We start from the raw sequence: 12654 nt of genomic DNA, 5'->3' as shown, positions 1-12654 counted from the left end.
CAAAGAGTCCGACAGGACTGAGCGACTGAACTGAGCTGAACTGAACTGAATCTGTTTAATACTAACTTTGAGGAGATTTGCTGTAAAGGAGCTATTTAACTTTTTTTAGTCTTTGGCTTCTCAACATTCCAAGGAACTACTGCTTCTTATACCAGACACTGGGAAATTATGGAATGGGGAGATTTCTATAGGCTGTAGGGTTTTAAGTAGCTGAAGTGCTCATTAATTAACTTTATGACATAAAAGAATATAAAGAAGAAATATAACATTTACAGCATACATAATTAAAAGAGACAGAATATCTTAAAATTTTTTCAGTACAACCTTCGACTTATCTAGTTTATTTATCTAGTTAAACTTTTCCTACTAGAGAAGACTGGTAGTATTTAAGTGTGTTTTCCAATAGCTGTATTTACTTTTGTTGGTAAATAAAGTTACACTGAGGTTTTAGACCAAGAAGTCTCCCTAGATCTTATTCTCTAATGCAAACATGCAGAACTCTTTGTAAAAACTTTTCAAGAGCTCCCTGTCATTCAAACACTGAGAATCAGATCAAGGTGGACAGCAAACCGTGACTTTTGTTCTCCTCTGAAATTGGCCACAAAGATTCCAAAAGACAGTTTGTTACAAATAAACTGGGTTCTATGGTTATTGATGGTCTTAAATTTTCATGCTTTTGTGTTCATTTTCGTTTGCAAATATGGAGGGATAAGATCCAACCTCCTGTTCTTTTACCTCTTACCTAAAAATCACTGCATTCATATATAGATGAGTAGAAAACTGTTCACTTTGAAGAGCTCATTAGAGTGTCTACAGTTCCAAAAATACCGTTAACAATCCATCTTTTTTTTTTTTTTTTAACTGAATACCTATTAGAATAGCTAAAAAAAAAAAAAAAAAAACCCACTGACAGTACCCAATGCTGGCAAGTATATGGAGACACTGGCTCTCTCATAAATTGCTGATGGGAATGTGAAATGAGGCAGCCACTCAAGAAGTTTCGCAGTTTCTTTTAAAAATTAAACACAACTTAACATGGCTTTCCTGGTAGCTCAGATGGTAAAAGCGTCTGCCTACAATGCGGGAGACCTGGGTTTGATCCCTGGAGAAGGAAATAGCAACCCACTCCAGTACTCTTGCCTGGAAAATCCCATGGACCAAGGAGCCTGGTAGGCTACAGTCCATGGGGTCGCAAAGAGTTGGACAGGACTGAGCGACTTCACTTAACGTGTAATCATACTCCTGGACTTTTATTCTAGAGAAATGAAAATATATGTTTATGCAAAAACTTGTAGATAATGTCTACAGCAATTTTAATTGTCACAGTCCCAAACTGGAAACAATGTATAAGTCCTTCAGGGGGTGAAAAATAAACGCTGTGGTAATTCATCCTAGGGAATACCACTCAGCAATAAAAAGGAATCAACTATTTTTACATGCAGAAACACGAATTAGTCTCAAGATAATTATGGTGAATTTCTTTAAAAGCCAACCACAACATGCTACATACTGTGTGATTTCACTTGTATAACATTTTAAATGATAAAACTATAGGAGTGGAGAATAGATCAATGGTGTCCAGGTGTGGTGAAGGAGGTGGTGAAACTATAAAGGATTCCACAAGGGAGCCCGTTTGTGATGAGCTGTGTATCTTGACTTTTGTGGAGCTCATATGAAAAACATAATAAAACTTCAAAGAATTATGTACACACGTATACAAAATATATATATATATATATATACACATTTAAAAACCTCTAAAATCTAAGTAATGCCTGTGGGCTAGTTAATTGTACTGTGTCAATGTCCATTTCCTAGTTTTGAAAAATGTGCTATAGTTATGTAAAATGTTACCATTAGGAAAGACTAAGTGATGGGTACAGAGGACTTCTCAATACTATTTTTGCAACTCCCTGGAGGTTATAATTATTTAAAAATAAAACGCTTAAAAGCTTTTCAAAATTTCACCTGTTTTTCAGGGGCAGGGGAGTGGGAGGGGTGGGTGAAGATATAAGCTTCTAGCTATAAAATGAATAAGTCATGAGGGTGTAATGTACAGCTTGGAGACTAGAGTTAACATTATTGTATTGTATTATTGAAAGTTGTTAAGAGAGTAGATCCAAGAAGTTCTCATCACAAGAGAAAGATTTTCTATGTGTGGTAATGGCTGTGACCTAGACTTACTGTGGTGATGATTTTGCAATACAAATAAATATTAATCATTGTGCTGTAAACCTGAAACTAATGTCAATTATACCTCAAATAAAAAAAGAAAAAAAAATTCATCCATTTTTAAAAGTCTTGTGTCTTAGGTCATCTATCCAAATTCAACTATGATCAAACTGTCTGAGAATTCCACATCATTTTGTTCTCAGTATAATTCTTTACAGTGAAACTTAGAGGTAAGATTTATGTTAATGTTTTTCATTATAAAAATGCTATCTTAGGCCTCATAGAGAGCAAATGAAGATCATTTTCAAATCAAATTTAGAAAAAAGGTGTTACCTACTTTCTAAACACAATGAAATTTAACATGGTAGGTGAGGCTTAAACCGCAGCTTTGTGGACAACACCTTTTAAGCTATGATGGAAATTACTAATATTTTCTTTGGTATAAGTGCATAAGGGAAAAACTAAAATAGAGTAATCATGTCATGTGGACAATGATTTTATTAAATGCTTTCGTGATTCAAAAACAGTGTCAGATGTATGATTTTGGGAGTTGCACATGGAGGAATTACCAGTGAAATTCTGTGAAAAGTTGTAAACTTCTTATAGATGATTTGAAAGTCTACAAAGAAAACGTTGATTAAAAAAATAAAAGTGTTGGATCATGTCTAAGATACAACATGATACTGAACAAGCTTCTTGAGTGACCCACTAGAAAGTCATTTATATATTTCCGAAGTTGACTTTGGCCATATCTTCTTTATGCAAAGCTGTAGATGATCCGTTTAGTGGAGGAAAAAAATACATAAGTTGTTTAAAATATTTTTCATGATTCAAATCATGACTAGATCGACAGTTATAAATGTTTCTCTTTGCATTGTCTTAGGGCTTCCCTGGTGGCTCAGAGGGTAATCTGCTTGCAATGCAGGAGACCTGGGTTTGATCCCTGGGTCAGGAAGATCCCCTGGAGAAGGAAATGGCAACAAACTCTGGTACTCCTGCCTGGAAAAACCCATGGATGGAGAAGCCTCGTAGGCTACAGTCCATGGGGTCACAAAGAGTCGGATATGACTGAGCGACTTCACTTTCTTTTGCATTGTCTTATCCAAGACATTCTTTTGCATTGTCTTAACTCCAGTACTTTGGCCACCTCATGCAAAGAGTTGACTCATTGGAAAAGACTCTGATGCTGGGAGGGATTGGGGGCAGGAGGAGAAGGGGATGACAGAGGATGAGATGGCTGGATGGCATTACTGACTCGATGGACCTAAGTCTCAGTGAACTCCGGGAGTTGGTGATGGACAGGGAGACTTGGCGTGCTGTGATTCATGGGGTCGCGAAGAGTCAGACACGACTGAGCGACTGATCTGATCTGATCCAAGGCATTTAGAGTCTCTGCTTTGCTTTAGGCATTTATTCCCAAAGACTTGTAAATTTGTTGTCCTGTATGTCCCAGGGGCCTTTCATACCTCAGCCTTAATGTATCAATACTGAGTTCATGATCTGAATACAACTTCATGCAAACTTTTTTTCTCTTCTGGAGTTTCAATATTGGTTAATGATATAGCCATCCACCCATTTCCAGGCTGGAATACCTTTCTCCTTCACCTGCATCCCATCACCAAATACTGCCAACTCTCACAAACATTTTCAAATTCAGACTCTAGTGGCCACTGGAATCACCATCTCTACCTGAGCATGTCACCACTCTGTGTTAAACCTCCACTGGCTCCTTAAGAGACTAGGGCTTAACTGTTCTCAACACAAACAAGCAAGGATAACTATGTGACATGCTAAAGGTGTTAGCTAATGCCTCTGTAGTAACTGTATCATGACATATAAATATATCAAGCCAACACATTGTATACTTTGACCCTGCACAGTGTTATGTATCTGTTATATCTCAACTTTAAAACAACAACAAACAAGCGAAAAACCTCTCCCTGGCTCCTGATGATATTCTATGAGTTTTCTGTGGTTGCCATAACAAATTACCACAAACTGAGTGGGTTAAAACAATGCGAATGATTGGCTCCTGTGCATGTATGTTAGTCACTCAGTCATGTCCAACTCTGCGGCTCCATAGACTGTAGCCCACCAGGCTCCTCTTTCCATGGAGTTCTCCAGGCAAGAATACTGGAGTGGGTTGCCATTCTCTTCTCCAGGAATCTTCCCTACCCAGGAACTGAATCTGGGCCTCCTGCATTGCAGGAAGATTCTTTACTGTCTGAGTCACCAGGGAAGCCCAAATGATTGGTTACCTCACAGTTTTCTAGGTCACAAGTCTGACCCGGGTCTCACTTGGTTAAAATCAAGGTGTTAGCCAGGCTATGTTTCTTCCTTTAGACTCTAGGGGAGAATTGCTTTCCTGCTCATTTGGGTTGTTGGCAGAATTCAGTTCCCTGTGGTTGTAGGACCAAGGTCTCATTTCCTTGCTGGCTTTTGGCAGGGAGTTTATTCTCAGCATCAGGAAGCTGCCCACATTCCTTGGTTTGTGGCTTCCATCCTCCATCTTCAAAGCCAGCCACGTCTGGTCAAATCCTTCTCATGCTGAATTTCATTTCTCTGACCCTTCTTCCATCCTCACATTTCTCTCTGACCCAGCTGGAAAGACTCAGTTTTTAAAGACTCATGTGATTAGACTGGCATTATCCAAGATAATCTCCCCATCTCCAGGTCCTTAACCTTAAGCACTTTGTGAAATTCCCTTTGCCACATAAGGTAACATAGTCACAGGTTCAGGGGAGGAGGATGGTGACACCTTTAGGAACCATTATTTTGCATTCCAGAAGTGTGATGTAGTTTTAGGAAAGCCAATAGGAAAACTCACTCTTCTTCCAAATCAAAAAAACAATTGAGAGAGAAAATGCGGAAGTCAGACAGACTGCAGGGCATAGAAATAGCAGCTTCCTTAGTGATAAAGCTGTTTTAGAGATGTTGACTTTAGACTCACGGCAAAAAGCCTTTCTAATACGCCATCCCTGAATTAGCTTGTAGTCACAGCTCGTAGGAGCAGACACAAGCTCCTGTAAAGATCTCAGTGGAGGAGCAGAGTGTTTGAACTGCGCACGTTCAGTTTCATCCCCAAAGTAATTTTTGAACCTTCCAACTTTGCAGAGATGAGTGTGAAGTGGGACAGTGTGGTGAGAGGACAGTGAAAGTTCTCTACGAAAACATGGTGGAAGGAGACTAAAAGTGACATAATTTTAGCTACCATTTCTTAAACAGTTAGTATGCGCCAGATATTTCACATACTCTATTGTCAATATGCCACCAATCATGCAAGATGGATATTATTAAATAGTAAACAATTTGCTTGACTCATCACAGTCTGCCAACTGAATCCATACCTCAAGTACTATATTTTTCAGAATAGAACCACACTCACTACTTTATCTCCAGCCAATGCCTTTCCTGTATTCAGCATCCCATTGACTAGGTCTTCTTACTGTTCCTCTGAAACACACCAACTTTCTTTTTAGACCATCTCTTTTCTATTTAGACCATCTCAATGGCAACCCACTCCAGTATTCTTGCCTGGAGAATCCCAGGGACAGGGGAGCCTGGTGGGCTGCCTTCTATGTGGTCGCACAGAGTCAGACATGACTGAAGCGACTTAGCAGCAGCAGCAGCTGCAGTCTTTCTGTGGTAAACTCTTATTCCTTCTTTAAGACAATGTGGTATATCTCCTCTGGAGACAGCTCTGTACCTCTCTCCAGACTCCCTTTTCTGGAGGTCATACCTTTGAGTGTATCTTCAATGTCTCACACACTGGCATAATAGAATTTAGGCATAAATTCTATAATAGGATTTGGGCATAATAGAATTTCACTGAATGTTATTATATGAATGTAATGGGTTTTGAATAAAATTTGTGAATGAATTTCTCTGTTTACATTTCTGTGTGCATGCTCAGTTGCTCAGTGGTGTTTGACTCTTTGCAACCTCATGGACTGTAGCCTGCTGTTTACATGTCTGCGTTCCTCTTATTCACTGTTTTAGCCCCAGTACCACCATCTCCATGTCTGACATATATTAACATAATGTTCTGCATAAACTTTTCCTGAAAGAATATGTAAATTAATGATTTAATTAATTCTGGCAAAGACAGAATATATTATTGGAGTTGTCTGCATAAATATACCTGGATTCTGTGATCAATTGGATCTTGTTCTTTAAAGGGAACTAACGATATATAAATCAAGAAGCCTTCTCATGGCCAATAAAGTCCTAAATAGTCCATCCTCAGGACGCTTCTCTGATCTGATGACCAAACAATCTTTCCTGGTTGGTTGCCCTGTTTGTTTTTATTTTATAGCAGGTATAACAACATACCTAATATTATACTATGTTATATTGTATATTGGTTTATTTCCTTTATGCTCAACTAAATGATCAGCCCTGTAAGAACGGTGACTTTGTTTTATTCAACAGCTCAAACAATGCCTACAGCATAATAGGCTTTAAATTAATTCTTGTTCAGTGAATGAAAGGATGAATGAGATAGTGTGGAATGGGAGAAAAAACAGGACTTTGTAATCAGAGAGGACTGGATTAAAATCAAAGTTCTCCAATGTCACTAGCTGTCTGGTCTCAAGCAAAGCGTTTAATATTTAATAGTATCCATCTTGCCCTGTTGGTGGGATATTGACAGCGGTATATGTAAAATATCTGGCACATACTGTTTAAGACATAGTGGCTATAACTATGTCACATACTTTTATAGTTCAAGGTTTTATGTTAAAATTATTAACGGAGATCAGTTTTCTCACTGCTGGTCAAGTATATTTTTACGTACCTCTTCACGAGGAATGAAGTGAAATTTTAAGCAACATACCCTGCTGCTATCAGCAGGGTCAAGTATCTTTAATGGAGTGTCCTAATATCTACTAAACTTACTAAGAATGCTATAAAAGGATTTTAAACATTCCTAAGCAAGAAATATTTCAAAAGCTTCCATAAAGCTCTCCAAGGTTAGTGCTTCTCATTCAACCCCAGAATGCTGGGCCAGAGTGGCAGTCATAAGACACCCAGGGCCTCTGCAAAGCTAAAAGTTCTTTGTGTGCATATGTCACAGGCTGGTTGATAAAACAATAACAAAAACCAGCCTTCTATCCTTTTCAGAATGTTTCATTGCGTCTGCAATTATCCTAGATATTACACTAAATATAATTACAGTTTCAAGTTAGGTGATAATAGAGAACTTTTTATCTTAAATTATTCTGATTATTTTAAATATAATCACTATTTTCTATCTGGCATCATATGGATTTCAAAGAAAAGTTGTGTCCATTGTATCTGCAGGATAGGGAAACACAAACTATGCACTGTAGGCACCTCATCTCAATTAAATTTGAACCACCCAAGGCTGTATATTGTCACCCTGCCTATTTAACTTATATGCAGAGTACATCATGAGAAACGCTGGGCTGGAAGAAGCACAAGCTGGAATCAAGATTTCTGGGAGAAATATCAATAACCTCAGATATGCAGATGACACCACCCTTATGGCAGAAAGTGAAGAGGAGCTAAAGAGCCTCTTGATGAAAGTGAAAGAGGAGACTGTAAAGGTTGGCTTAAAGCTCAACATTCAGAAAACGAAGATCATGGCATCTGGTCCCATCACTTCATGGAAAGTAGATGGGAAAACAGTGGAAACAGTGTCAGACTTTATTTTTTGGGGCTCTAAAATCACTGCAGATGGTGATTGCAGCCATGAAATGAAAAGATGTTTACTCCTTGGAAGGAAAGTTATGACCAACCTAGATAACATATTAAAAACAGAGACATTACTTTGCCAACAAAGGTCCGTCTAATCAAGGCTGTGGTTTTTCCTGTGGTCATGTATGGATGTGAGAGTTGGACTGTGAAGAAAGCTGAGCGCTAAAGAATTGATGCTTTTGAACTGTGATGTTGGAGAAGACTCTTGAGAGTCCCTTGGACTGCAAGGAGATCCAACCAGTCCATTCTAAAGGAGATCAGTCCTTCCAGTGATATCCCAGAACTGGGTGATCACTGGAAGGACTGATGCTGAAGCTGAAACTCCAATACTTTGGTCACCTCATGGGAAGAGTTGACTCATTGGAAAAGACTCTGATGCTGGGAGGGATTGGGGGCAGGAGGAGAAGGGGATGACAGAGGATGAGATGGCTGGATGGTATCACCGACTCGATGGACGTGAGTTTGAGTGAACTCCAGGAGTTGGTGATGGACAGGGAGGCCTGGCATGCTGCGATTCATGGGGTCGCAAAGAGTCGGACACGACTGGGTGACTGAACTGAACTGAACTGAAAGTAGGTATTCCATAGAGTTTTTGATGAGTTTAAAGTATAAGTCTCTGACAGAGTCTAGTGTCTTTTAACAGACATATTTTCCATGTGGTAAAAAAGCAAACAAGCAACACACCATTTCTTCATTTTGTTTTCTGCTCTTGCGGTTGAGTCTTCCATCGTTCCTGAACCACTTTTATAGGACATGTACTACGTGCTTTACTGAATCATGGTCAAATCATCCATTCATCCTTTCACTAACAGATGCTTATAAACAACTATTATATTCCAAACACTGTATTATGTATCCAACTTGCGTGTTGAATAAGATAATCAAGGCTTATATGCCCCTGGGAGAGCCAAAAACAATTAAATAATGGAACAAACCAAAATATTAGGTCTTTGGATTATTATCTGAGCTATAATGAAAACATGTGACAGAGTAACTTGGGGCATATGTAGACTGGTGTCTCAGGGAAGACTTAAGAGAAGACATTTCTGAGAAACTGACAGACTAAAACCACGATGAGGAGTCAGCTAAGTAAAGACCACAGCAAGAGTTTTGGATTTTGTTCTTTATTTAATGGGAGTTCATTCTGGAAGCTAAGAGGACAAGTTTTGTAACGGTGGCAACAGTGAAAACAATGAGATGAAGTAGAAAGCTATTTGTCATTAAGAAAAGGTAATAAAGGTAACAGAAGATTGTACATTTCTAAGAACTTGCCCATTTCTTCAAGGTTGTCCCATGTATTAGAAATAGTTGCTCATAATAGTATCCTTTATGCTCAATAGATCCTTTGTATTTCTGTATTGTCTGTTGTAACTTCTCCTTTTTCATTTCTAATTTTATTGATTTGGATTATCTCCCCCTTTTTTTTTTCTTGATGAAAAAAAGTCTGCCTAGTGGTTTATGATGAACCTATATGCCGGGTAGCAATGGAGATGCAGACAGTGAAAACAGACTTGTGGACACAGAGGGGAAAGAAGAGGGTGGGATGAATTGAGAGAGTAGCATGGAAATATATACATTACCATATGTAAAGTAGATAGTCCGTGGGAATTTTCAGAGAGCTCAAACTCAGTGCTCTGTGACAACCTAGAGGGGTGGGATAGGATGGGAGGTAGGAATGAGGTTCAAGAGGAAGGTGACATGCATACACCTGTGGCTTATTCATGTTGATATATGGCAGAAACTAACACAATATGGTCAAGCAATTATTCTCCAGTTCAAAATAAATAAGTACATAACAAGGAAATTTAAAAGCAATAGAAAGTAATAAGGGGATAGGAAAAGATGAGCAGTGGTGATAGAAAGAGTGATCAGGAAAGGCATCTCTGTGAAAGAGTCTACATTTGAGAAGGGATCTGAGTGAGGTGAGGGAGGAAAAATATTTCAGGCTGCTGGACGCAGCAGTAACAGCAGGAAGGAGGAGAAGTGAACACATGGAGGCTGCAGAGATGACACAGTCTGCAGCTGGACTGGATGCTGAGTGTCAGGGAGGAGAGAGACCTTAAGGCTTGAATGGTTTCATGAAGGCTGATGTAGAAATCTAAGAGGGGAGATTTTTTTTTTTCTTTCTTTGCTGTGCTTTTCATTGCTTTCTTTGGTTAAGAGTTGCTGCTTGTGGGCTCTCTAGTTGTGACACATAGGCTTAGTTGCCCCTTGGCATGTGGGGTCTTGATTCCCAGACCAGGAATTGAACCTGTGTCCCCTGTATTGGAAGGCAGATTCTTAACCACTGGGTCACCAGGGAAGTCCTCAAGGAGATTTTTGAAAGGCTTGGTGAATCAAGAATGTATTTTGTTTATCAATGATAACTTTAATGATCTGTGAGACATAAAATAGGAAAGCAGTAAACCTTTACATAGAAAGCCACCTGCAGTCCCCTTATCTGGTATGTCTCTATTTTCCGAAGATGATCAAACTTTTGCTCTTTTATTGAAGACTGCCGAGAAAGAGCGCAGTCAGGAGTCATCTGCCCTGGGTTGTGTGAAGGTAGAAGGCAAGACCACAGCATGAAGCTATAACATCCTCCTTGAGAATTAATTTTACTCATAGTTTAGGGGAAAAACAGCATTTTCACAGAAACACAAATACAGAGAAGTTATGGAGTCGAGTAAAATATATGCATGGATTTTAAAGATGAAATAAACCCAGAAAATGCTACAATGAAAATACAAACGCTTGTGTGTATAACACCTTGGGGAAACAATGTATATGTAAATCAAAAGAAATATTTTATAATTTTTAAATATAGAAAGTTGGAATTATTGATTTTTTAGTTTTTTGCTTAAAAGCAGAAAAATTAGGGGAAATATGAAAATTTTGTAAACGAGCAGCAGAAAATGTATGGCAAACTATTGACAGTGACTTCCTCAAAATTCAGGTAAGAAACAGATGGCTTTTCTGTCACAGATTTTTTTCATGCATAATTACCTGTTTAAGTATTTAATTTTATTTCCTCTTCATTTTTCTTATTTCTGGAATCATAATTGTGAGATCAATTGTATTCTGCTTCAACCATTTAGCCAATAACCTGCTAATCCATTAACCTATCAAATTTTGGGGAGAAAAATAATCCAGGCGTTTACATACAAAGGAGGTTAATCACTTTCAATTGTTTGATTTTTATTTAGTTTGATCATCTGCAACTGAAATGCATGGGAGGCCTGGGTTTTAACCCAGTAAATTCTCTGGACAAATGTCACTGCCTGTTCCTAGGTCTGATTCCATTGTGCCAGGCTTCCCAGTGGCAGTTTGGGTAATCTGTTATTCAGATATCTCTGCCCTGCCAAGTTTCTATTTAAGCAGTAAAGGAAGTGATTATGGATTTGTCCTCCTTAAAAGAAAAGCCTGAGGGACAGATTATTGTCAGAGTAGCAATGTTTAAGTTATTGAGGCAGAAATAACTTGTGCAGAAAAAAAAAAATACATAAAGTGGTCCCAAGAGGATTAACACATGACTTAAATGCCTCCGCATCAACCTCATTAGACAGTTCAATGATAATTTTTCCATTGTAAGTACATGGCACTTTTATTCACAATGATGTTAGAAAAAAAAAGAATAATTATCTTTTCTAGCATTTAACAAAAGATTTTACAATGACAAAATAGTTTACTGAAAATAGCAGTTGAGAGGTCTGTTATAATTCTATTGTTACTTTCAGAGCAGATGCCATGTCACATGTAAAATGCCAAGACCATGGAAAAATATTTTTAGCTGGGTAAAAATATGTGACATTTAGGAAAGAAATGGTAGTGCCTTGATTCATTTGTTAATTGAGCACTCCAACATTTTCTATACACAATTGTTTGAAGGTTACAGAATGTAAAAGAGATGCAATCCTTGTCTTCATGGAATATATATCTTTAGACAATTAAGAAATACTTTTCTTTATAATTTTTAACATACAAGAGACAAAAAGAGAAAGGTAGATAGATCAACCGACTCCAGTGTTCTTGCCTGGAGAATCCCAGGGATGGGGGAGCCTGGTGGGCTGCCGTCTATGGGGTCGCACAGAGTCGGACACGACTGAAGCGACTTAGCAGCAGCAGCAGCAGCAGATAGATCAAATGTGTTTTTGGTCTCATCAAGAAGAGGTCCCAGTATTGACTTCAATATGACCAAAGCTTGGGCTGGACCTTAATGGGGAAAAAATGTCTTAAATGAGCAAAGGGGATTTTCTGGAGTAGAAGCTGCAAATGGGAGAAAAACATTGTAAGAGAATGTGGGAGAAACTCACATAAACTTCAGACAAAATTAAACAGGGGTTGAAGAGACAAAAGACAGAAATTACCTTAATTCACTGGAAGGTCTTTGAGCAATATTTAAGGTAAACAGGTGTAAGGTAGGTTAGAAATAGATGACGTTTTTTGTTTAAAGTTGGGACATAGGCAACAAAATCTTAAACTTTGGGAAATCTTGAAAAAATCAGTCACATAAGGGCATCAAATCTACAGGCAGTGAGGCTGTTATGTGTCATTTTTTAGTCACTAAGTCAGGTCCAACTCTTTGCAACCTCAAGGACTGCAGTGTGCCAGGCTTCCCTGTCCTCATCATCTCCCAGAGTTTGCTCAAACTCATGTCCATTGAGTTGGTGATGCCATCCAACCATCTCATCTTCTGTGTCCCCCTTCTCCTCCTGCCTTCAATCTTTCCCAGCCTCAGAGTTTTTTCCAATAAGTCAGCTCTTCACATCAGGTGGCCAAAGTATT

At 38.5% G+C, this 12654-nt stretch overlaps 1 long non-coding RNA gene across 2 annotated transcripts in view; it reads right to left on the bottom strand.

Moving 5' to 3' along the window:
- Positions 1-11816: 11816 nt before the first annotated feature.
- LOC147361792 (uncharacterized) overlaps positions 11817-12654 on the bottom strand; it is a 263465-nt gene continuing 262627 nt past the window's right edge. For both annotated transcript variants that reach the window (XR_015138256.1, XR_015138258.1), the window contains one exon: positions 11817-12081. This is a non-coding gene — a long non-coding RNA (uncharacterized LOC147361792). The remainder of the gene's footprint in view (positions 12082-12654) is intronic.

This window comes from Bos grunniens, chromosome 12, assembly GCF_055505025.1.
Source record: "Bos grunniens cultivar Pamir isolate PY7600 chromosome 12, Bosgru_T2T1.0, whole genome shotgun sequence".
Lineage (NCBI taxonomy): Eukaryota > Metazoa > Chordata > Mammalia > Artiodactyla > Bovidae > Bos > Bos grunniens.
The sequence above is the reverse complement of the archived record's forward strand: the minus strand, read 5'-3'. Positions and strand labels throughout refer to the sequence as shown.